This window comes from Arvicola amphibius, chromosome 6, assembly GCF_903992535.2.
Source record: "Arvicola amphibius chromosome 6, mArvAmp1.2, whole genome shotgun sequence".
Classification (NCBI taxonomy): Eukaryota; Metazoa; Chordata; class Mammalia; order Rodentia; family Cricetidae; genus Arvicola; species Arvicola amphibius.
Genome location: NC_052052.2, coordinates 139,643,930 through 139,669,190, shown reverse-complemented (window position 1 = coordinate 139,669,190; position 25,261 = coordinate 139,643,930). Strand labels below are relative to the sequence as shown.

General features: G+C 41.6%; 1 long non-coding RNA gene across 2 annotated transcripts in view; it reads right to left on the bottom strand.

Annotated features, from left to right (window-relative positions):
- Positions 1–10,670: 10,670 nt before the first annotated feature.
- Positions 10,671–25,261, bottom strand: part of LOC119817610 — a 65,939-nt gene continuing 51,348 nt past the window's right edge. For both annotated transcript variants that reach the window (XR_005285924.1, XR_005285925.1), the window contains exon 4: positions 10,671–11,880. This is a non-coding gene — a long non-coding RNA (uncharacterized LOC119817610). The remainder of the gene's footprint in view (positions 11,881–25,261) is intronic.

Sequence of the window (25,261 nt, the reverse complement as noted above, 5' to 3'; positions counted from 1 at the left end):
ATTACACCAATCACAGCCATACACTTTCACACAGTGTCCCTCCTCTCCCTGGTCCCCTCCTGTCTTCTCCATCCTCCTTTTGCCTACCCCTCTTTTTCTCTTCCTTTTCTTTCCCCCTCCTTCTCCTCCCTCCTTCCTTTTCTTTCTCCCCTCTCCCCAGACACCAACCGCATCCCAGATCCTTGGCTTCCCTACCCCATACTCAGTGTCTGCTTTCTGTGACTTCAGAAGCCCAATCTCTATTTGAGTGTGTTCTTTACTTTGAAAAGAAAAAAAAAAAAAAAAAAAAACAGGTTTCAACTCTCTTCTCTGTTTAGGGAATTCTTAGATTAAAACCCTCACTTAGGATCATTCCAGTGCCCACTGTGTGAACCGAAAGCTATTTTGAATTTAATACGGTCTAATGAGCTTTGCTCAGGGATAAAAAAAAAAAAAAAGAAAAACCAAAAAAAAAACTGTTTTTGGGTCACAGAATCACATGTGTTGCTGTTACTAGCCAGAGTTAATTATGTGCTTTTGATTACCAGGGCAACAAGGGGAGAGACTGGGGCCTCTGGGTGACCTCATCACCACCAACAGAAAAACAAAGAAAATCCCAGCATTCCTTCTCAGACAGGAGTGCTCTTACTGCACAAGGCTCATTCACAGGAGGGTTCCTCCGTGTGGCTGGGTGCTAGCTGCGGCTGGGTGCTAGCTACGGCCACATGGGCTGCTGCCTGTTTACAGACTGTAAGGGCTTGGGAGAAAGGATTAATGCATTTCTTTAGAATTCTGTTCTCTCCCAACATACACACACACACACACACACACACACACGCACACACACACACCCCAGTGTTAACACTGTTAAAAATTGTTTCCCTTTGGCCAGTGGAATGAGCAGATTAAATGTTTTAGGAAAGAAATGCATGGCTTAAAGGCTTCAAGGGGTCAGGTGTGCAGAGAAAACACGTTTTAATCTCTAGGGACACAAAGATTTGCCTTGGAACAGAAACCACAGTAGGCCAATTAAAGGGACTCAGGCAGCAGACACCGTGTAGAGAATGTCACTCTGATCCCACTGTCTCTCTGCCTGTGACTCTGTCTCCCTACTACACACTAACCTGCCCTCCAGCGACCAGGGAGCCTTCGCTTCTTTGCACGTGGCTTCTCTTTGCTGGCCAGTGCAGCAGGCCTGCTACCCCAGGAGATCCACCCTTGTTGGGAATAGATGCCCAGGAACTGACCCCTGGTGCATGAACTGGACGTCTCTTCTTCCGTCATGCATGTGCCGGGACATGGTCAACGGTGATGGTTTATCGTCTCTCCTTAGTTTTGTAGGTCAGAAATCCCATCAGGGTTGGCCTAGGCAGCCTTTAGAGCTGTGTGACATTAGGTCCCTTGCTTAGTTACATTCAACTGAGAGCTGGAGGACTGGAAGACCCAGAAATGCTTGCGTTGGTATCTGACACTTAGATGTCCCTTGATGTGATCTCTTTCTTTTTACATAGCTCCTCATTTTTTTTTCTTTTATTTTTTTTGTACATGAGTCTAGATTCCTTACAAAGTGGTTGTTGGCCTCCAGGGGCCTGACTGTATCAGCCGCTATTGCAGAGCTGTGATTAAAACTTTGAGTCAAAAATGGTCTGTTTTGACTCATGGTTTCAGAGTCCTCGGTCCTGGGTCAGTTGGTGGTTTCTGGGCCTGTGGTGAGGCATGTATACCACTGGGGAGGGGACAGATGTGTCAGAACTTGTGTACCAGGCAGCAGAGACAGGGAAAGAGAAGAGCCTGAAATAAGACAGCCCTCTAGAAGAAGCCCAGATGAGCTACTTCCTCTAATAAGGCTCACATCCTAATGTTTCCACATCGTCGGACTCCCGTGACAGCTGGGGTCTAAACACTGACACACATGGGGGACATTTCACAGCAAACCGCAAAGCAAACTGGCCAGGTATGACTTCAGCAGCCTTCTCTAGTGAGAGCATGTCACAGGCAGCCTTGGTCTGAATGAAGGAGGAGACCTCGCTTCTCATGATGAGTGAGCCTGGTAGAATGGTGGCCACCGCGTCTCGCGCTCTTTTCACAGTAACCCGTCTGAACGCAACACCTCACCGTGGGCTCTGCCTTTGGGTGAACGAGCTACGTTACATGAGGACCGAATCCGGCATCGTTGGAGCTCCAGATCCATGGGTTTCTGTTAGCAAATCCCTCCAGCTACGGGCTGAAAGTATTTGGAAAAATAATTGTCAGTAGCAGACATCTGCAGGTTTTTCCCGTGCTATTGTTGTCTAAGAATACAGTATAAGGACTGCTGAAAACACGTGTGTGTTATGCAGGGTTTTGTGGGTAGTCAACGATGGCTTAGCATGGGGAAATGATGCACGTTGTTTGCAACTGCTACACTGTGTGTTATAGATGGGATTTAAGAATCTGAAGGTTTGGGAAGAAGGTCTTGAGAGCGGTTCCTCCAGGGACCCTGAAGGCAAACTGTTCTTCTCATTTATAGATAGTTGTCAATTAACCATGAAAATAGAGGGCTGATGAGAGAAAATTGGGGTGATATACTCCTTATCCAGCTCTACAGCCAGCGGGGAACTTGCTGGCTTCTAGGGAGACATTTAAATGAAGGGATGTGGTCGGGCCTTCTTTTCTCCCCTGAATAGAATCCCAAGAAGCAGACTGTTCCTTGGGCTCTCCACACCTCCTTGGAGAAAGGATGCCATGATTCTCCACTAAGATACCGTGAAGGTGAAGATGCACTAAACTACGCACGTTTCCCTCCTTTTGGTGAGCCGTCCAGATCTAGGCGACAAGGAGCCCAGGATGTGACACTAACAACAAGAGCTTGTTCAGGTCTTCATCTCTGCAGTCAGAAATGGAACAAACACCTCGATGCGGTATAGACTGAAGTGATTGTATTTTTTTCTCATTTTAGCAGACTTTTACAAAAAGTGAACTTGGATTCAAGTAAACTAGCCCACACTGTATTGAGATGTTAGTGATTAGGGACTCACTTTGTTCCCAAAGGTTTCCAAGTGCCGATGGTTAGGACACACCCAGAACTCAATAAATATCTGTTAGCTGGATGTGGTGGTACACACCTGTAATCCCAAGCACTTGGGAGACTAAGGCAAGAACATTGCTGAGAGTTCAAGAGCAGCTTGGACTGAATCTAGAGTACTAGAATAGCCAGGGCTGTGTGTGTGTGTGTGTGTGTGTGTGTGTGTGTGTGTGTGTATGTGTGCGCATGCGCTTATGCTTACATTAAGTTAATTAGCATATATGTGCTCTTCAGCATATATATATACTCATATATTTGTTAATTAAATGAAATCTATGTTTAGGAGGAGGGTGGCTAAAAACCACCAAACCTTTTCTCCAACCCCAATCCCATTTTATAAGTAATATAGCAGGAAATAAAGAGACACAATAAGAAAACAGAAACAACTACTTTCTGGTATTGCTGAGTTACTTAAAGTCTACAGAAAATTGACATCTATATTTCTTGGTATTCAGGAAATAAACTGAAAATCTGGGAGAAAGGCCAGGGTAGAGGTGGTGGCACATGCCTTTAATCCCAGCACTCAGGAGGCAGAGGCAGGTGGATCTCTGTGACTTTGAGGACAACCTGATCTCCAGAGCAAGTTCCAGGACAGGCTCCAAAGCTATTTGGAGAAACCCTGCCCCCCCCCCCAACAAACAAGCAAACAAAAATCCAGGCTAAAGATAAAAATATATGATGAGAATTAATTTTGAAACATACATAATAGCCAACATAAGTCTAAAGAAAATGCCAATCTTGGATAGTCTCATTTTCCTTAACCCCAAGCTTTTAGAATTATACTCTGTACATCAATTAACTTAATTTCTCGGACTTTTTGTGTAGGAAGTGTGATTATCATCTCAAAGTTGCATCAGGAAAATTAGAAACAATATGCTCAGGATGATGTCACTTAGTCATCCCTCAAGGGCATAGCGGCTTGACCTGGGACCCTTGTAGAACACTGAAATCCATGTTGCTGCCCACTTCCTTCCAGAAAATGATGTAGTATTTGTGTAGAGTCTTGACAGCTTCTCTAGTATACTTTAATTCTTTCATTCATTCATTGATATCAATCCACAATCTTCTTATATGGCTCTAACTGGCCTGTAACTCACTACGTAGTCCAGGTTGGGTTCAGAACCATCTCAGCACCTTGAGTGCTGGTGTTACAGGTTTGCACCAGAACATCCAGCCTTTCCTAAATTTTAAAGCCTGCCAAGATGACTTAGAATAGCTAATATAGCAGAAATGCCTGTCACTCTTGGTTATGATGCATTTTTAAGGGATAATGATACTCTTTACAAAATTATTTTGGAAGTACTCTGAGCTTAGTGTAGTATCTTCCTGGGTGTTTCTAATCATTCGCTAATTGAATTCATGGTGTGAGTGGCAGAGTTCATGGTATGGGTGGCTGACACATTCTGTGTGTGTGTGTGTGTGTGTGTGTGTGTGTGTGTGTCTGTGTATGTACTCAGGCACAAACGTGTGGATGAGCTTGCACATGTGTGAACGTGGTGTTGGAGGCCAGAAAACATCCTGAGGCTACTCCTCAGGATCCATCCACAATGATTGTTTGAGGCAGGGTCTCTCCTTGAGCTGGAGCTTCCCAATCAGGCTATGCTGGACTGGCTGGCCCATAATCACCAAGATTCCTCCTGCCATTATCCCCTCAGCATGCCTGACTTTATAAAAAATATTATTCTTTGAGCCTCTCATAGATGTATATGCATTTTGAATATACATCCCTACTCCCTGATTCAATTCCTCTGGGGCACGCTTCCTCAATCATCTCCTTTCCAGCCTCATGTCTTTCATGCCCTTTTAACTTTGGGCTGTTTAAAAAAACCCACCGAGTCTAGTGCCCCCTATATGTGCATGGATATGGGGCTATCTACCAGAGCAAGAGCCAGCAACAGGAGCCACATCACTGAAGCAAAACGACTCCCCTTCCCTTTGTAGCCATCAACTGCCGTAGCTGCTCAGCTAGGAGTGGGACCTCATGAGTCCCTCTTCTTTCTGCATAAGACCTGCTCAGAATCAGGGCAGTCACATGCCTGGTAGGGTTTGTTTGTTTAACATGGGCTTCCTGGCTGAGCTGATCCCCAGCCCCAGGAACTACTTTTCTATCCCCTGCCTAGAGTTGTAATTTTGTCATGCAATACAGAAAGGCATATTAAAAATAAAAAAAAAAAAAAACAACCAGTCTCCGGCTCTTGGAGCAGACTGGTGAAGAAGGACAGAATTGATTGACACCGATAAGCTGACATCATATTAACAGGTACAGCATCTGCCTCCTGTTAGAGAGCCCCACTGTAACTGAGAATACTCCTGCAGGCTTTGGCTGTGGACACAGCCATATCTCTGCGGTTGGATAAAGAACATAAGGCTTCCCTGGGCATTCCCCAGTGAGATTTTGCTGGAGGTGATCTTTTCTTCCACTGTTGTTTCTGCAGCGTGTACCTGCCAAAGCATTTTAAGGTGCATGTGACTACTTGACAGAGCCCGTCTGTAGGCCCTGACAGCAACAATAGGATAATGGAGCCTCGGTTCACATTTCCTTTCTGGGACTCCCAAGGCAAAATAGTCTTCTTCCTTCCTTTGGACTCTGTGAAATATTCTACTTGACTTCCTCTCCAACAAGCTGTCTGCCTCACACATTTAAAATCACCTCTCGCGTTCATTTCCTCTGCATAGCTCTTCGCAGGCCAACACAAACTCCCCCGAATAATGGTGTTAAATCCTGTGCATTAGTCTTAACGTTACATTTCTCAAATGTCATGTAGCGTTTTCCCAGGCTTCCAAAGTGATCTGCTTGCAAATTCTCCTGCGCTTGTTTATTTAATTTCAATTCCATTTATTACTATTGTCTCCAGGCACCGAGTGTTGCTATTGCCTCTCCTCCCAAATTGTAAATTAGTGTTTTCTGGCCATGCGTGATTATTATGCCATTGACTCATTCATCATCATTATCATCATCTCGGAGAGGTGGGTGGCACAATCCTAAGACCCTTTCAAATCCCTCAGTCATTTTTACTCACGCAGAGTTTCTTATCACGTTAAATTTTTCAAATAGCTTTATTAGTTTTGTGAAATTGCTGAATGTACCTGGCAACATGGAAAGGTACAATAAAGGGCTAGGCAGTCTTGGAGGCATAGCAAGACCCTGTTTTAAAAATTGTTTTCAATTAAATCATTTTTGATGTTTTCTATATTCTACATTTGTATGTATGTACGTATGTATGTATGTATGTGTGTATGCATGCATGCATGTATGTGTCTATGTATATATGTCTATAATCTTACAGAACTATAACATGACTGTGTACATGGTCCTATAACATTTATTTGTATTAAATTAGTTGTATTTGTTAGCTTCTTCTCAATGCTAGATATTTATCAGCCCTTTTGATGTTTTCATAATCTGTGTCCCAGATGTCCTTTGCTGTATTTATGTCATCTCTTAAATTTTATGAATGGAAACAGTGCTACAATGAAGGCTTGGGCATATAATCTTTTCATTTTTTTTACATGTACGTGTCATCTTTTTATAGCCGGTATTATCTCTTCTGGGTTGAATTCCCAGCAGTAGGATTTACTGAGTCAAGGCATGTATAGTGTAACACCTTCATATACATCCGGCTCCACGTCGGCAACTGAGGTAGTCAGTTCACACCACAGGACACCACCATTTTCTCTCTTGTCTTTCTCATTAGCTCATCACTGCGCCTGAGATGTTTGTCACAGGTGCACAGAGCTGCTAATTGACAAACCGAGGAACCAATAACAGTTTTTAGACATGATACTTTGCTGTTGAGAGTGGGTAGAGTGACCCCTTCATAGTCTTGTCACCATTCTGTGCCGCTTTTTTCATCCCTGGGATGAGATGAAGTCACAGACATCTCACACACGAGGGTTCTATGGCAGACAATTTAGATGAGCACCTGAGCCCGTTATACAGCCTAATTCTTACCCGATGTAACGTGACAGAAGTGAGGAAATCACATCAATATTCCCTTAGAGATGACAGTTGCTCAACAAGAATCATTCTGAATCAATTAACCCAGCCACAGTCTGGCTTTGATGCAGTGACACTCTGCCACCACGGGAAAGGATCTGCTTGCGTATTCTGGGCAATATTGTTACCTGAGAAGTCTTACATTGCTGATCTCATTAAAGTCGTTAGGCGCCTGGCAGGATTCTTAGCCATCTAGCTCCCTTGGCGTTCTGTAATGCATAGAGAAAAGGGTAGCTCTTTTCCTACGTCTTTTCACTGCTACAAAGGGCATGGCAAATTAAATACAGATATATTAATATATTATGGAAATTGAATTTTAGAAGGATTGTAAAGTAAAAAGGAACAATGATGATGCTACTAATTTGGGCAAAGGAGATGAACGAGAACCAAGTCCAATGGATTCTGTCTTCTTTCATGTTATTTTCAGCTCTTGATAATGAACTTTGCTTCAGCAATCTTAGAAATACTATTTATGGCGTCTATTGAGCCCACTTATACCAGTGATTCCATACCAATGTCTGTATTGCTTCCTGGGAGACACCAGACTCATCCTTCTGGAGTGTGGCCAAGATGGTGGTGTTTTTAAGATGCTAACATGAGACCAAGATTAGGAAAGTTCAATTAAAGAAAAACATTCAAAAAAAAGAAGAAAAACATTCAAAATGAATCATAAAGTACAGAATTTTTTTTGAAAGTCCCTTTCTCCTGTGTCTCGGTCAATGCCAACAAGGGGAAATGCAGTTACCTACACGACTTTTACATTTACAAGCAGCTATGTGACCCATAAATTAGGAAAATAGATTTTTTTCAGGGCTAGAAAACATTGTGTAGATAATTTCCTGGATGCTACTACTGGTAGGTGTTGTGAGGAGGCTATTTGGCTGCTTGTTCGTTTCAGACACCAGACACAGAAACCATATTATTGCCAATACTGTTTGGCCAATAGCTCAAACTTATTTCTGGCTAACTATTATCCTAAACTAACACATCTCTGTTAATTTATGCATCACCACGAGGTCATGGCCTACCAGCAAGTTTTCAGCATGTCTGTCTCCAGTGGCTGCTCCATGACTTCTCCTTGACTCCGTCCTTCTTTCTTCCAGCATTCGGTTTAGTTTTCCTTGCCTAGCTAAGTTCTGCCCTGCTATAGGTCCAAAGCAGTCCTTTATTAACCAATGGTGAGGGTTTCAGCTAGGGGGACCTTTTTTGGTGTGCACCAAAAAATCATGAACAATTCTGATATGAAGGGACCCTGGATCACACTTTGTCAACATTGAACTGTAGAGGCCAGTCCTACTGCAGACTAGATCCTTTTCTTCCAAGAAAACGTCAAGGGTTTCCTGATGTATACACACACACACACACACACGCACACAGAGAGAGAGTGGAGAGAGAGAGAGAGAGGGGAGAGAGAGAGAGAGAGAGAGAGAGAGAGAGAGAGAGAGAGAGAGGAGAAAGTAGGAGAGATCTTAAATGTTTGAAAGGGTGGAGTTTTGAGTACAAAAGTAATATTTTGAGTATGACATGATTACTTTCAATTAGTAGAGAAACAAAAGACAATGACAGACAGCAAGGAAAAATTCAATGAAACTCTGGGAGCTATTAATGTGGCCCAGCGATAGGGACTGGCCTGGCATGCATAGGGTCCTGGGTTTCACGCCCAGCAATGATGTGCGTGTGTGTGTATATGTTCAAAAATTAATGTAATGACTTAATTATGTGCAAGCTGACAGACAAAGGCATCTTTAGCCACAACGCACTTTAGCACATCACCCCAACTGAATCCTGCCGCTCTTTCCTCCATAGTTAACCGTAAGCTGGACTACGTATGAGGCGCCCATAGGTTCTGTTTGAACACTTCAAACAGGCACAAGTGTTAATTCTTCAGACCTTCAAACCTCATGGAAGGGAAGATATTTGGCATTCTGGGCTTGCTAAGGTACTGCTGGCCACCGATTATAAACCCATCACTATGACCAGGTCCAGGAAGTCTGCTTACTTCCTACAAACCAATGTGATATCATTGGGAAACTGGGAGAGGAAGTCCCTCCATCTTAAAGCACATGCGCTGATAGGGAGGGTGGTGATTTGGGGATGAGGGGCAAGACTGTTGAATAAGGACCAAGCTGCACAGGTGGGCTACTCAGCCATTCCTAGAAAACTGTCTACTAGAGACAAAGACAGGATCTCCTGAGTAAATTGGGAGCATGGGGACCATGGGTGAGGGTAAAAGGGGAGGGGAAAGGAGAAAAATATATAGTTCAATAAAAACAATTTTAAAAAAAGAAAAAAAACCCTGTCTATTAGAAGTAATGCTTGTTAAAATTATTTCCCCCATACCGCAAAATATGCTTTGGAACACACTGAATTAAAAACATCAGGTACCACAAAAGTTTTTTTTTCTTGCACAAAAATGATGAGGAAAATAGCAAAGCATTGTGGGTTGATGACGCAATACTGTAACTTGGTCTTGACCTCCCTGAGAAGATGTGGGATTAATTTAAATCTAACAGGAGATAGGAGTTACAATAAGTAAAGATTTCCTGTACCTAAAATGCCTGAAAAAATCTAAATTGGCTTTTTTGTGGGCATTTTAAAATGTGAAATGTGCTCCCAATAATGAGCTGTATCGACTGCCCGGGAGGGTGGCTGTTTCTAGAGGTCCCATATTCCCTGCTTCCTCAACCTCTCTTCCCCCAACTGTTTCCAGAAGGCAGTATAAAACGATGCTTCCTTAGAATGCTTTAAAAATAGGTTTCTGTTTTCTCTTTCAGCTCTCTGTCTCTCTCTGTCTCTCTCTGTCTCTGTCTCTCTCTCTCTCTCTCCCTCTCTCTGCAGTGCTCGTATTTGGCTTTGACAGTTGGCCTTGACTGGTGACCCCCACAGGTAGGGACCGCTTTCTGATCTCTATTCACCATAAGAGTAGTTCCGAGGTCTAATTGCTTTTGCCTCTTAATACAAGGCCAGAAGAAGTAAAAGTGGTCTGGGTGGATAAGGATAAGTGTTGGGAAAATAAAGGCAAAGGGGAGCCCAGTCCGCCATTCCTGGGCTGTAAAGATATTGCTGGTGACTTACACATGTGACCTTGAACTCCCTAACAGCCAACACTGATGTAATGATTAATCACCTGTTTCATAATATAACTCAAGACACAACTCTTCCCAGAATAGACCCAGTGTCCGTTAAGGATTAATCCAAACTCCCAAATCCAAAATGCTGCAAAATATGCAACATTTTGAGACCATTATGATGCCCCAGTGGAAAATTCCAAAGTCTAATTATCATAATAGGTAATAGACAAACATGGGTGAACTGAAATTACTGTTCAACATTCCCTTCGAGCTATGTCTATAAGGTGTATTTGTTCTGCAAACGGAGTCTGTTTGTGTTTGGATCACATTTCTAGCATACTCATTATGTTTATGCAAGTATTCCCAAATTTAAAAAAAAAATCCTAAGTATGAAGTCCTTTGTGTTCCAAGCTGTAAGACAAAGGGTACTCAACCTTCGCTGTGTCTTGAGCATTTTCTCCCCTATGCTTCTTGCACACATGCAGATTGCTTTGCTATTCATAGCAGCCGACTGACGAAGCCAGCCTAGGCGTACATCAGCGGAAGAATGGATACAGAATACACACAATAGAATTTTATTCAACAATAAAGAAAAATGAAATCATGACGCTTGAAAAAAACTGTTTGGAACTGGAAATCATTACGTTAAAATAAGCAAGGCTCAAGAAGACAAACATCATATGTGTTTTTCCTCACACGCAGAACCTAGATTTAAAATTACGTCCAGTATATACGCGCGCATACGTATGTGTACACAGGTCCTGAAACTCAAAATTGATCATGAGAAGGAAGAGCCCATAAGGGAGGCCATGGAATGCACGTGGTGTGAATCTTAGGTGAGCGACAACTGGGATAAAGAAAGGAGACAGCTATTATAGCAGGGCAAAGGTGTGGGCAGAGGGGGAGGGGAGGGGTTAGAACGGACTACGACACGCTTCCAAGAACCTCAACATAAAATCTATTACAATATAAAAGTCATTTTATGCTTACTTAAAACATTTTTAAAGGATTTCCTCTTCTGGATTCTCTGCAAAAAACACTGTGGAAGCAGAAGTAGGGGTCCTCAGAGCAGAAAGACTGTTTAACAACAAATCTCACAGGCATGTGTCTCCCAGCGCGCATCTAGGCAGGCTTATGCTGTCTTCTGAAACGACGACAGCAACAACAGACACAGTCCACGGAAGGAAGCTAAATGGGAAGAAGAGTGCAGCTCAGCTTTACTTCCTCCGCTGCTTCTTGGAGAGAGTGTGGGCTAGTTGAGGTGTGGGTAGATAAATCCCACGGTAGACCAGGCTGTCTTTCGACAACACTGCATAGCAGGGAGTCTCGGGCTGTCTCTCCTAGGCCTTTCTATCAGTGATCTAGCACGTCCTGTTCTGTATGAAGAGCCTTCCATCTACCGTGCTGCTTCTGAGATTAGCTCTTCACACTGGCCTGGGAGTAGGACAGTTCTTTTCCTCCTGAGTAGACACAACAATGCTTGCACAGGCCACTGGTTGATGCGTTGATTTATGGGTGCTTTCTGGGCCACTGCTAGGTTTGGTCAGAACGAGAAGAATTAAATGCCACATCAAAGTTCTGGGATGTCTGTCTTAGTTATAAAATGCAGATCTACTACTTTAAAAGATAGTCTGGCTGAGGATTTGATGGTTACCTCCTATGAACTTTGAGAAATCTGTTGCAAAGCAAGCTACCGCCATCTTACCTTAGTGAACCAAATATTCCTTGAAAAACATTTTGGGAGCCAGGCTTCTTTCCACAGATAAGAGCTTTTGGGAGGAAAAGAAAAAAGCCTTCAAGGTGGGTTTTTAAGTGTGATTTTAGGCTTTCTGCTCAGCTTACACGTTTTATTCCCTTGTTAAATCTAGCAAGTTTTATCAGTTATTTTAAAGGATGTTTTAAAAATTCAGTCTAGTTATTTATTTAGATTCAATTAAAATGTTTAATGCTTCAAACACTTTCAATTTCTTTCATGAGTTTGATGCTTAATTTTGTCTTTCAAGATATATGTTAAATTCACATATGTAAAATCTATCCAACAGCAACACTTTGTGAGCATTTGCTCATGTTGCAAATTTTCTGTGTGCAATTTTTAGCTTAATATTAGATAAATATCTCAGCTCCTTATTTACAAAATTCCAGCTGAAGCTGCGAAGCTGTCCCTCTACTCAGTCAAATCCTCTCAAACGTGACATCAGCTTGAGCTGTGACATATCCTCACAGCCTTCTCCACTGAAAACCATGATGATGTTTCCACTGATCTGAAATATTTTATGCCGTTCTCTGGAATAAAGTTTATGCACCACTCTGGTCCACTGTCTGGCTATCCTTCTGAAAGCCCTCCTCCCAGTGCCTTTGCCTTCAGATGAGCTATTAAAAGCTCAAAACCCATTATGAAATTAAAAGACCTATGTGGTCATCATTCATGTACATGCCTCCAGGATCCCACCATTAGCACATTACTGGACTTGATTTCGCTACCGTGTATTATGGAATTAATGTGTCTTATAGAACCAGTGTGAAATTGTAGACAGTAGTGAGCTTCCTCCCAAGCCTGCCGATAAATATTAAATAATATAAATATTGTTGGAGTATACAATCTCTTTTCTGTGAAAGTGACGATCGATTGCATATATTTTAAGTTTTGACCAATGGTCATGCCCACATAGCCACAGCCACAACTGTGAGAGTGTGTGCGTATGTGTGTATGTATGTGTGTGTGTTTGTGTGTTAATGTGGTGTGCAGTGGCCAGATGAGGACTTCAGGTGCCTTCCTCTATTGCTCACTCCCTATCCCCTGGAGAGAAGGTTTGCTAGTTGTTTTGGCTAAGCTGGCTGACTAGCAAGCTCCCAGGATGCCCCAGTCTCTGCCTCTCATTGCTGGAGATTTGAACTCAGGTCCTCTTGCTTCTATGGCAAGTTGTCTTATCCCCTGAGCCCGCAACAAATCCCCAACCACTATCATTGTGAAGGACCATGATCCCCTCTCCTGACATTTCTCTTATGCTGGTCCCAGTTAATTGCTGCCTCCACTCACAGAGACAACCACAGTTTGGCCCGTTTTCTGCTATAAATTTTTATCTTTTTCTATAATCTTCCATTAATGGAGTTCCTATGTGTCCTATTTTGTTCAAGGCATCATACACCTGACATGAAGCTTGCCCCATCAGGAGTTTTCCTCCTTTTACTGCCAAGGAAAAAGGACTGGATGCCTCGTTACAGCCCACCATTCACAGCTGGGCACTTCCTGGACCGCCTCCAGGTTGGCCTCTAAGTACAGCTGTTGTGAAGATGACCTACAAATCACACTGCCGTGTGCCGAGTGTCTCTTGTGATGTACTGTGCCATGGCTTGCACAGCTCAGAAGGATGCTGACCTCCTCAGTGCACATTACCTACGTGGGTACCCACAGACACCTACAATTCCTACCCTAGTTAACTATTTATTTTCTGGGATCTTATAATATATGTATAGAATTTACTTTTAACACTAAAGGCTTTAGAAAATGGGATATTAATGCAAATATAATGTGATTTGTGTTTGACAACGTGGACCCTTGGGGTCTTTCATATCCTCAGACAATATGATACAGATGTTCAAGGTAGAATCCATAGACATTTAGACATTATCTATAGAACCGGAGGTTATGTATATAATCAATAGATTATTTTGGACAAAGAAAAATCTGGAGGAAAGAAATGTTCCAAAGACTTTGAAAAGTCTAATAGTCAACTGTTTTTCTCTTGAATACAGAAGGATTTGTGCAATCTGTGATAGTGATTGCTATGCATTTTTTATTTGCTTGCTTTTCTGTTTTCCTTTTCCATTAACTTCTGGTACCTGTGTTTAAACCCAAGGACTAGAATAAGCTAGGCAAGTGTTCCACCTCTCAGTTCCAGCCTGAGACCTTAAAAGAAAAACTTTGCTTTCAGTCAGGATCTCACCAAAATGCCCAGGCTGGCCTTGAACTAATTCTGTAGCCCAGGCTGGCCTATAGCTAATTCTGTAGCTCAGGCTGGCTTTGAACTAATTCTGTAGCCCAGGCTGGCCTCGAACATGAGATCCTCTGATTTTATTGTTACTTTATAACTGTAATTTTGCTAATGTTATGATTTGTAATGTAAATATCTGATATGCAGGAGAACTAATATGTGACTCCCATAGGGGTCATGATGCACAGATTGAGAACCACTGTATTAGAGTCAAAAACACAAGCAGATTGAATACGAAAGAACTAAAAACTGGCATATCACCCAAATAGCAACCATAAGAGAGAGTGAATGCACTAGAATCTCATCAGACTAAATGTAATTTTTAAGAAAGTGATAATGCAAAAGATGGTGAGAAACATCTAATAACTGTACCATAACACAGAAATCCCTGGAATTTAGACACATAATTGCCAACTGACTGTATGACCCAGTAGATGTCTAATAAAACTTACACATGAATGCTCATAGACGCTAACATCTAAAAAGTAGAAGTCATCTAAATGTCTATCACTTGGTAAATAAATAAAATATGGGAATCCACACTGGAATATTATTTGACAAAAAAGTGGTAAATATTTGTGACAAGATGTATGAATCTTAGAAAGTTAAAAGCAAAATAATTCAGTCACAGAAAGTCACATGCCATCAGCTCCACATTCGTGAAGGCCCCAAGAGCCGACAAGTCTCGCAGACAGGCAGCTGGCCACTGGATGTCTTCCAAACAGTAAAATGGAAAAGAGAAAACTGTTACCTTGGGAAGCAAATCTTTTGTGGTGACTGCAGCAAGGATTGCATAACTTTGTTAGTGAATTAAAATCCAGTAAGTTATACATTCAAAATAGGTGGATTCCACACTGTGTGACTTCCATTGAAATAAAGCTGTGAAGAATAAGCTCCTCAATATTGAGAGTAAAACAAGGTAATGAGATTTTTGTATATACAAGGCAAAGCTATATGGTACACACAGATACACGCATACCCCCCACACAACTACACATATACACACCACACACACAACACAAACACACACAACTACACACATACACACCACACACACAAACACACACACTCCACATACACAACCAAAAGACTATGAACAGCACAGACATCAGTGGCAGCAGAAAAAACAGTGTTAAAATCCCTCTGCACAGGCAATTTCCTGTTTAAATGTGCATGGCTGCCCATTTCCTGGCTCACACGGGAAGATCAGAGGACAGCTTGTGGGAATTTGTTCTCACTGTATGAGCACCTTTACCTGCTAAACTATCATGCTGGCCCAAGACATACTTTGCAATGCTCAACTTCTTGGTCCTGTCACTTGGTCAGACAATAGCCAAGAAGATGTAAGGAGAAACTGACCAGGAAGGACTTAATTTTCAAGTTCAAATGGCTCCAACTCATGTCTCGTTATGTGAGAAAATTGCTAGGATGCTTGTCTGGTGGTTGAGGATGAATGCAGTCCTAACTGATAAGAGAAGAAAAACGCCAAGGGTGTGTGTAAGGACGTGGGCTAGACCGTAACTGTGTAGCTACTCCCTGTTCATCATGAAGAAGAAAACTGACTTTGCCCCAACATCTGCTTTACGTTAATACCAAAGTCTTTCATTAATTTAATCTTTACAATATCACAGAATAGTTATGGTTATGTCATTAACAGACAAGGAATTTAAGTCTCAATGGAGACAAATAACTTGCTGAAAATTACAGTAAGAACAGAGGGATTTCAGTGCTGGTTTTTCTGTCTCTCATGCCTCTGCTATTTATACTCTTGCGTTTTTCCTTTGTGTATTACATGGCCTTGTCTTGTATATACAAAATGTCTCGCCATTACCATGTTTACCTCTGAATATTTAGGAGGCTTTTTTTTTTCTATTGGAGTTTTCTTTTCTTTTCTTTTTTTGGCGAACACCACTGGAACTTCTGTTTCATTTCTGATCATTGCCTTAGCTGGACTTTATATAAACTCATAACTCAATGCCTTAGCAACCCATTCCACCCAGGACTAAATACAAAATGGGTTTAGTTACAGATTTTAAAGTATAAAAATATTGGTTTACATCAGAATTTTTTCCCCAAGGTTCAAAATCTCTCTTAACGGAAACTCTCTCCACTTAAAATTTAAGCAGAAAATGTAACCTTTTTAACTTAAAAAAATCAAGGCAATTGCATTTTACTTTATACAAAGATAACCTTTTATTAGGAAAAAGGAAGGCAGACCATTCCCCAAAAGTTATGAAACCACAGGAGAGAAGAATAAAAAAAAATGCTAACTTTCATCTAATAGTTAGATTGTTTCCTTCTTTCTGCTAGGAAAGACTACAGCTGGGTAACTCAACTTGCCTTCCCTGACCTTTGTAACACTTCAGGATTCTGCTTAAGCTAAGCACCGTCTCAGCAGCTTCCCGTTGGTTTGATGAACTATGTCATCTGTCACTTCCTCCTCTAAGCTGCTGATCCACTTTTGTAATATTTGAGAATAACTGTTAGTCTTTTAAAGTGCCTATTAAATAAGAATAATGCTAACTATTGGTGTGTGCTAATAATTAGTAACGTGTGTCTATTAATAATGGCGGTGTTTACTCAAATTCTGTATCTGATCTCTTTTGGCAGCATGGATTTGTAAGATAGATCAAGTTTTACTTTTATAATTTTCATATGTGTGTTTGCCTGCATTTATGTTTGTGGAGCACATTCATTCCCGATATCCTTAAGTCAGAGGGTGTCAGATCCTCTGACTTAATTGAAAACTGCAGGCATATATGAGTTACCACGTGGGTGCTGGGAACCGAACCCTAGTCCTCGCTCGCAGCCGCTGAGCCCTCTCTTCAGCCCCAGCAGAGATGTTTTAAGTTGTGCTTGAGACACATTTCTCCGTGCGTGTCACCAACGGGAGCAGAAAGTGCAAGTGGAATAGTCAGCAGAAATGGAAAATGTTCCGCGGGAGCCTGATGCTCCTTTTTCCCCAGTCCAGAGCAACTTTAGCAAAGTGGGGTGACAGCCCTTCTGCCTGTTCCTATGCAGTGATGCAGGAAGGTTGGTAGAAAAGTTAGACCCAGAGAATATGCTTGAGAAAATGGCTCTTTCTGCAGGACCCAAGCTCACTTTCATCACCACTGAGTCATGGCATAGGCATAGGCAAAGAAAACAAAAACAAACAAACATTAAAAGTCTGGCATGGTGGCGCACACCTGTAAGCCCAGCACCCATGAAACAGGAAGAGCGCAGATGTGAGTCTAGCCTGGGCTACATTCTATCTCCAAAGAAAGATGCTGTGATTTCCTAACAGCTATGGCCTGAAACTTTTTTTAGAAATTTTTGCAGATGAGCTAAAATGGACACTGTGTGGTGTGTGTGTGTGTGTGTGTGTGTGTGAGAGTGTGTGTGTGTGTGTGTGTGTAGCTCTGTCTCTGCGTGTGCATGCACAGCCATGGGAGTGCCTGAACTCACTGATTCAGGTGCTGTGTGTAGTCACTGGTGACTAAGTGCCTCTCTCACCTCGGGAGTCATCTGTAGTCAATACCTGGTGCCGCAGGCTAATAGTGTTATCATCCTCACTCTGGTTAGAATCACACAGATGTCATAACCACAGTAACCTCTGCATAGATCCAGATATACATGTACTTAAATACAGGAGAAAAGTTGTACAATTATGCACATGCTTATACTATTTACTGCATATGGTATACAGTAAACATTTCAACCTCACCACACTGACTTTTAAAGCTCAGCCATTGCTACACTGTCAGAGTGAAAAGAATGGATCTTCAGTCATCCAGGTATAGAGAGGAGCTTGCCTCACAGACAGTGAAGTGTTTAGTCTGGTTTGAGCACCGGGTATTTGATAGGAGTTGAAAAAAGTCATCTAGAAGAAATTGGGTGCAGAATAAATTATAAAATAAAAAATTGTCTCTGGGGAAATGGCTCAGTCAGTAAGATGCTTGTCCTCCAAGCATGAGGACTTGAGTTGAGGTCCCTAGTACCAAATGAAAACCCAGATGCAGCCGGGAATAATGGTGCACGCCTTTAATCCCGGCACTCAGGAGGCAGAGGCAGGCGTTATCTCTGTGAGTTAGAAGCCAGTCTGATCTATATAGTATGGTCCAGGTAGCCAAAACTACACAATAAAACCCTGTCTCAAAAGAACAACCAACCAACCAATCAACAACAACAACAACAACAAACAGGCATGTCAGGAGAGTCTCTAATCCTAGCACCAAGAAATTGGAGATGCCTGAAGCTCACTGGTCAGCCAGCCTCACTAATTCAGTGGCCTCTGTGATGGTTCAGTGAAAAAAGCCATCTCTCCCATTATAAGAAGTAATTAAAGACACCTGACTCCACATACGTGTGCAATAAAATCGTGCACCAACGTGTACACACTGACAGAAACACATACAAACACCACATGCAGCTCACATAACTGATGATGAGTTCTAATTAAGTCACTTAGATATTTTTTTTTTTTTGCCTCTCATGTCTTTGTAGTAATAATTGTAATCTTCAAGCACCTGCAAGTCTTGAAAAGAGAACTTAGGTTCCCACAAAGGCAAAAACAAACAAACAATCAAAAAACAAATCTAGCGTCGTGGGCCAGTTATACATAGAACTTTCCTTGCATTATTAAACATGCAATGCCCACTAACCAGCAAGAGAGCAGGGGAGACTGGGTAGCAGGAACAGGGCCCAGCTCGGCATCACACAGCTGCCTGAGACCTCCACCTCCCTCCTCTGGTCTAGTCTCTTTCTGGTTAGCACCCCCTCTAGTTTTTCTTTCTATTTCTGTCTTCCACCTACTAACGCTTCCTCTCAGAACTCTCAGCCTGCCTCTGCTTCCCACGGTGGCCTCCCATGGTGATGAACTACATACCGGAACTCATGTCCACGCTGGTTCCTCCAGGTTGTTTCTGATGGCCAGCCTGTCTCACCCATCATCAGTCAGCTAGCCCCTCATCTTCTACCCCTTCCATCCTCTCACTTCTCATCTTAGCTCATGTGCTGTGTGGTTTATGTTTTCTTTGTGCCTTTTTTTTTTTTTAAACAGGGGGTACAGAGAGCAATACAGCAATACAGACCTTTGCTTCATGAGTTGCAAGGGATCCTGTGTCTTTGATTTCCTTCTCGGGGCCCTCCAGCTCCTTGTGTTCCAGCAGATAAGTGTAGCTTGACCACACTGGCCCCACCATGTTCAGTATACACAGGAAGCTTGCCCTGCTCAGCTGGTTCACAGGGAAGACCGCACCGATCTTTGGAGATCTCTTTCCTTTCATCTTATTTCTTTGGAATTTTCTTTGATTTTTTTTTCCTGTTGCTTAAAACCTTTTCATCCTCAGGACTCACTTTGCCCCTCCTTTTGCAGACCAGGGCAGTACCAATTGAGACTCTTGATTCTGGCCGTAGGATATGCTGTTAGTGGGTACCACTTCCCCCTTCATTGGGATTTTGGTGCCAATCAGTTCATCATTGGATGCACAGTAGACATCATTAATGCTCCTTACCATGTGAAGACAAAACTCAAAGCATAGAAGTTTCTCACATTCAGGCTTAACGCCTGGTGGACGGTGTGTATGTAGCGGGGGGGGGGGGCAGCCTTGGTGTAACAGTGGGTCATCCCATGCCCACTTCTGCTTCCTGTGGCAGGCTCTCCCTTGCCACTCTTGAGATGCTTATACCAGTTGTCCCGAGAGATGCCCATTGCCTAGTGCTTACTGAGAAGAACACGCTAGGACAGCCTGTTTGATTTCATCCCATAGTTCTCTCCCACTCCCCTCACTGGTGAATATAGTCCCAGGGATGGCCAAATATACCACACTTGTCAATGGCAGGTAAGGGTGATAGGTGTTTCCTAACTACTTATTATACTCGTGAGTACGGGGCCAGAAGGAACTGCACGTCAGAACAAAATAAATAATGATAGGTTATGGGAGGCAGGGCTTTCAGGGTCAAGAGAGTAGGATATAGCCAGGCACAGTGCCACTCACTTATATTTCCAGCCCTGGAGAGGCTGGGGCAGTAGGATCATGAGGCTAGAATGAGTAGTGAAATCCCGTTTCTTCTTTGCTACTATCCAAGAGGTGGGTAGGACGGTGGCAGAGAAAGGAGGACGTGTTCCTCCTGTTCCCTCCGGTGGGCGTGAAAAGGTTGTTTGAATAATTCTATAGCCGGCAGGGAAACTTGTTAGGGCTATGCAAGGATTGGATTGTACTGTCTTTCCAAATTAAACAAGATAGTTTGGCGAGGGACCGTTATGTACCATAGCAGAGTGGGCAGCGGCACCTGAGGCTGGGCTGTACCAGATCCATTCGTGCCACCGGCCGTCCTGGCAACAAACCTGCTGCATGTTCAGTCTCATTCTCAGGCTTCATTTCTGTTATTTTATATTGGCTACCTTGTTCTGTGCATCAGGATGTGGCATATCCCGCTCCTGCCTGGTCAAGTTTTCGGCAGGTTCCTTTAGATTCTGATAGCTGATGTTGATGAAAGTTTCAAAATCTATGCTAGGTTGTGTCCAGACACCACTGATTGCTGAGAGAGAGAGGCAGAGGTCTCAGCTGCAGTTGCTCACCTGTCCCTCTTAAGTATTTATGTGAGACATGGGCTCACAATGAAGCCCTCCACAAATGTGGCTCAAACTTGTGATCCTCCTGTTTCAGCCTCCTGGGAGTAGGCACGGTCTTTTGGTGTTAGTCCTTCAAACTGGAGTAAGATGACATTATGATTCTGACTTGCATCTCCCCATAGCCACGTTGAACAGTTTTTCATGCGCTCTTTTGCCCACTCTTTTATCTTCTTTTGAGAAGATTTATTCATATCCGGGTATCTTGCTCACTTGGCAATCAATGTCTTTGCTTTTTCTCCCCCCTTTACTGTGGACTTGGAGCTCCTCATGTATCTTCATAACACATCCCTTGTGTGATGAAGGGTTCACGGATAATTTCCTCAATCTGTAACTTGCTTCTTCGATCCTTTGATGGACTGCTTTGATTGTTTCATGTTATCTCATCTGTTGTTTTACTTTTTTTCTGCTTTTGGGTAATGTCCAAAAGTGTCTGATCTTTGCCCAGACGAACACCTTCAAATACTTATATATCCTAGTTATTGCATGGTTTTGGTCCCATGTTTAAGTCTTTGATTCATTTTGTGTTGCTTTTAACCACATGAGAGATGGGAATCTTGACAAGTTCTCTCTGTGTGTATGGATATTATTTTTTCCTGGCATTATTAATCAGGAGCAGGGTTGATGTACTATCTTTCTACCTCTGTTGAGAATCACTTGACTATAAATACCTGAGTGTTTTCTAAGTTCTCTAGCCTGGCTCCATTGGCTTGTGCACTTGTGGCTGCTTTTATTTCAACGGTATCCTGTCAATTCTTACTATATTGCTTTGGAGCATATCTTGAATGCCTCCAAATTTATGCTTTTTGCTTGGAGTTATTTGGTTATTTGGCACGCTTTGGGTTTTCCTACAAGGTTTGGGAATGTTGTTGATAGTTTGGCAGGAACTGGATCAGGTCCGAAGACTGCTTTGTGGAGTATGAGTAGTTCATGACACTAACTCTTCCAACCCGCGAGCGTGAGACGTCTTTCCAGTCTCTGTGTGTGATTAATCTCCAGACCACTCAATCTTCGCAATTTTCATTGTAGAAACAAATAATTCCTTTACTGATTTAAAAATTTCAGTTTTTTTTAATGTTGTTGTTCCTGTGGTTGGAATTACATGTATGATCTTTCTGATCAGTTTTGTTCTTGATATATTTAAAAAGTGCTGATTTTTAGATGTTGGTTTTGTATATTGCAACCTTGCTGAATTTGTTTATCAGTCCTGGCTGCTTTTGATGGAGCCCTTGGGGTTTTAAATCTGTAAAACCACGTCATCTGAAAGCAGGGAAAACTTGGCCTCCTACTTGGCTATTCGGATATTGTTGATTTCTTCTTCTTGAATAAAAGCTATGAAAGCTGACATTTTAGTTTTCTTCCTGGTTTTAACGGAAATGATTTTAGCCATTAGTCTTCTAGTATGACACTGGCTGTGGGTTTTCCTTATGTAGCCTTTATTGCATTAAAGTGTGTTCCTTCCCAATAATTTTTAGGTATTTTATCATAAAATATTGTTGAATTCTATCAAATGCTTTTTTATGTCTATTATGATCATATTTTATGTTCACCATTCTGATGATAGAATGTTGAACACCTACTGATTCCCATACAGATTATGGTATGTATATATGCTTTTGGATTTGATCTGCTGAAAATATTTGCAACTATGTTCTTCAAGGATTTGTTCCTATAAATGTTGGGAGACATTTATATTCCCGATTCACTCTATTCCATTATTGATATTCATTACTGAATCACTTCATTATTTTTTATTGATCTTTATTGCTGATTTACTCTATTCTGTTATTGATCTGGCATAGTTTTCTATGTTCTCCTGGCTAAATTTCATCAGGCTATATGTGTCTATAAATGTATTCCTGTCTTTATCCCCCTGATGTCGTTTTTCCAGTTCCCTGAATCTCATTATTGGGTAATTAGCTAAAAATTTTTTATGTGGGTTGATAATGCTATGAAGATCCTTTTATTACTATTTTGCTATTAGCTCACGGGTTTTTGATATATTGTTGTTTTCAATTTTATTTCGCTTGTCTTCTTCAGGAAAACATTGTCTCTTTTTTGTGTCTTTTGTAGTTTTAAAGTTCTTATTGTTTTCTAGTTTTATGCTATTGTATTATAGAAAGCTATGCTTTTATTTCAATTTTTGATTAGTTAACTGTGTTCTTCAGCATAACAAATAGCCTACCCACTCTGGAGAATACTGCATAGTCTGGTAAGATAATATATGGCCTACCTCTTCTGGGTATGATGGTTTGTGAATGTCTGTCAGGCCCTTTTGTTAACTTTGATGTTTCTGTGATCATTGCTTTTGTCTGAATGACCTGTCTATTGGTGAATGAGGACTGTTTAGTTCTCAACTATAGGTGTGTTAGAGTTCATCTCTCTTTTTGATAAAATGTTTATTTTACGTGATCGAGTCCAGCTTTGACTCTGTGTGTTTATAGTTGTTTCTTCCTGTTGATCATAGCCCACAATCATTAGATAGGGACCTTCTTGGTTTTAACCTTTTACCTTGTGTTTGTGTGTGTGTGTGTGTGTTTGTACATATACATGTAGGAACACACATGTGTGAGGGTGTGTATGACTGTGCACTTGTGTGCTTGGAGGTCAGACTCAGCCGCTGTACTAGTTATGCTGGTCTGGCTGGCTAGTGAGCCCGGAGACCACCTGTCTCTGTTTCCTCGGCAGGGGTTACAAGCACTTGTTGCTCTTCTTGGTTTTTAAATGTGAATCCTGGGCATTGAACTCAGGTCCTCATGCTTGCACAGTTAGCACTTTCCCAGCTGAGACATCTCTCCAGCCTCCCCATCCTCAACTTTCTTCCCAGGATTTCACCCAGGCATGCCTGTTTTCTTCTTAGCATTTTCTTCTCAGATGCTCTGCGTCAACACAACTGTATAATTTTTATTTTATAGGTTGATCTGAGCAGACATCCTCATACAGATGTACCTGTAGTATCTAAGGTATAATACTATACCTGTGCAACATGTAACACTATATACACGAACAGGTACATTGCAGGGTAGTTTGACAGCCAAAGATGTCATGACAATTCTGATGGAGGATGTAAATAACATGGCTCACCCATTCACTAACACCTAAGTAACCATTGCCTATATATCTATGTGAACAGTATGGTTCCTTCACCATTACAACTGACTAAAAACAAAGGTCTTTACAGCCTTTGCAGACAGAACATTCTGAAAACCGGGAAACATATTATCTCTGCATGATTGGGATAAGCTGGCCAGTCACTAGCAAAAGATGATTCTCAAATTGTTGTAAGGAGGCCACTAGTTAGTTCCTGGCCAATTAGCACTGAAATAATCATATAAACTATATTAATTAGATCACTGCTTAGCCCATTAGCTCTAGCTTCTTATTGGCTAACTCTTACATATTAATTTAACCCATCTCCATTAATCTGTGTATCACCATGTGGCAGTGGCAGCAGCTCCATGGCTTCTCTCTGACTCTGCCTCCTTTCTTTCTTCTAGCATTCAGTTTAGTTTTCCCTGCCTAGCTAAGTTCAGCTGTGCTATAGATCCAAAGCAGTTTCTTTATTCATTAATGTAATCACAGCATACAGAGTGAAATCCCATATCACCTCGCATTTTCTGTTTAAATAAAAAAAGGTTTTAACTTTAACATAGTAAAATTACATATAACAAAACTGGTATCAAGCAAGAATTATAGTTACTATATATATATATATATATATATATAATCTTTTATCATAACTAAGGAAAACTATAACTATCAATTTTTCAACTCCATCAATGTCTCCAGGAGGATATAATATTATCTAAGTAAAAAGGAAGTGTATTGTGAGCAACTTTCAAAACTCTAGAAATGACAAAGGCATATGGCTGCCTGGACAGTCACCCAAAGTTCTTCTGTACTGTTGGGGCATCCATCTTCAGCCTACAGGTCCATAGCTTCTGGAAAACTTTTCCACAAAGCAGGAGATTTCAAAGACGGTTCTGCCTATATTCACAGTCTGTCAGTCACTTTCTTCTGTATCCTGCAGACTCTTTCATGAAGTAGGAACCCTGAAGGATGGTCTTACCTTTAGGCAAATTCAGTAGTCATTTTTCTGTGGATCCCACATATCCAGTTTATATAGTATACTATCAAGCAGTCCAATCAAGAGCAATTCCTTGCCCAAATGGCTAACCAACTCCATAAAAATCCTCTTCACTGCCCATCTTCCTCTTGAAGTAGATCGGTGCTGCCAGGAGCAGATGTGTCTCACTGTCATGAAAAGTCCTGAGTTCTTAAAACATTTTAAATGCCATATTCTGAAGGTCTCTGAAAGATTTGAAGAATAACCTAACTCAAATATATCTCTATATATCTAGAAAACCTAACTAAACTAACATGACTACAAACTTGACTCTTATAGATGATTATGTATTAACCTATATTTCTTAATTATACATTAAATTTTTAAATGAGCTTCACAAGCACAATACCTTAATCAATAGCAGAAATATACATATAACAAAATTGTTCTTAAATTTGTATCAATAAACCAAGATCCAT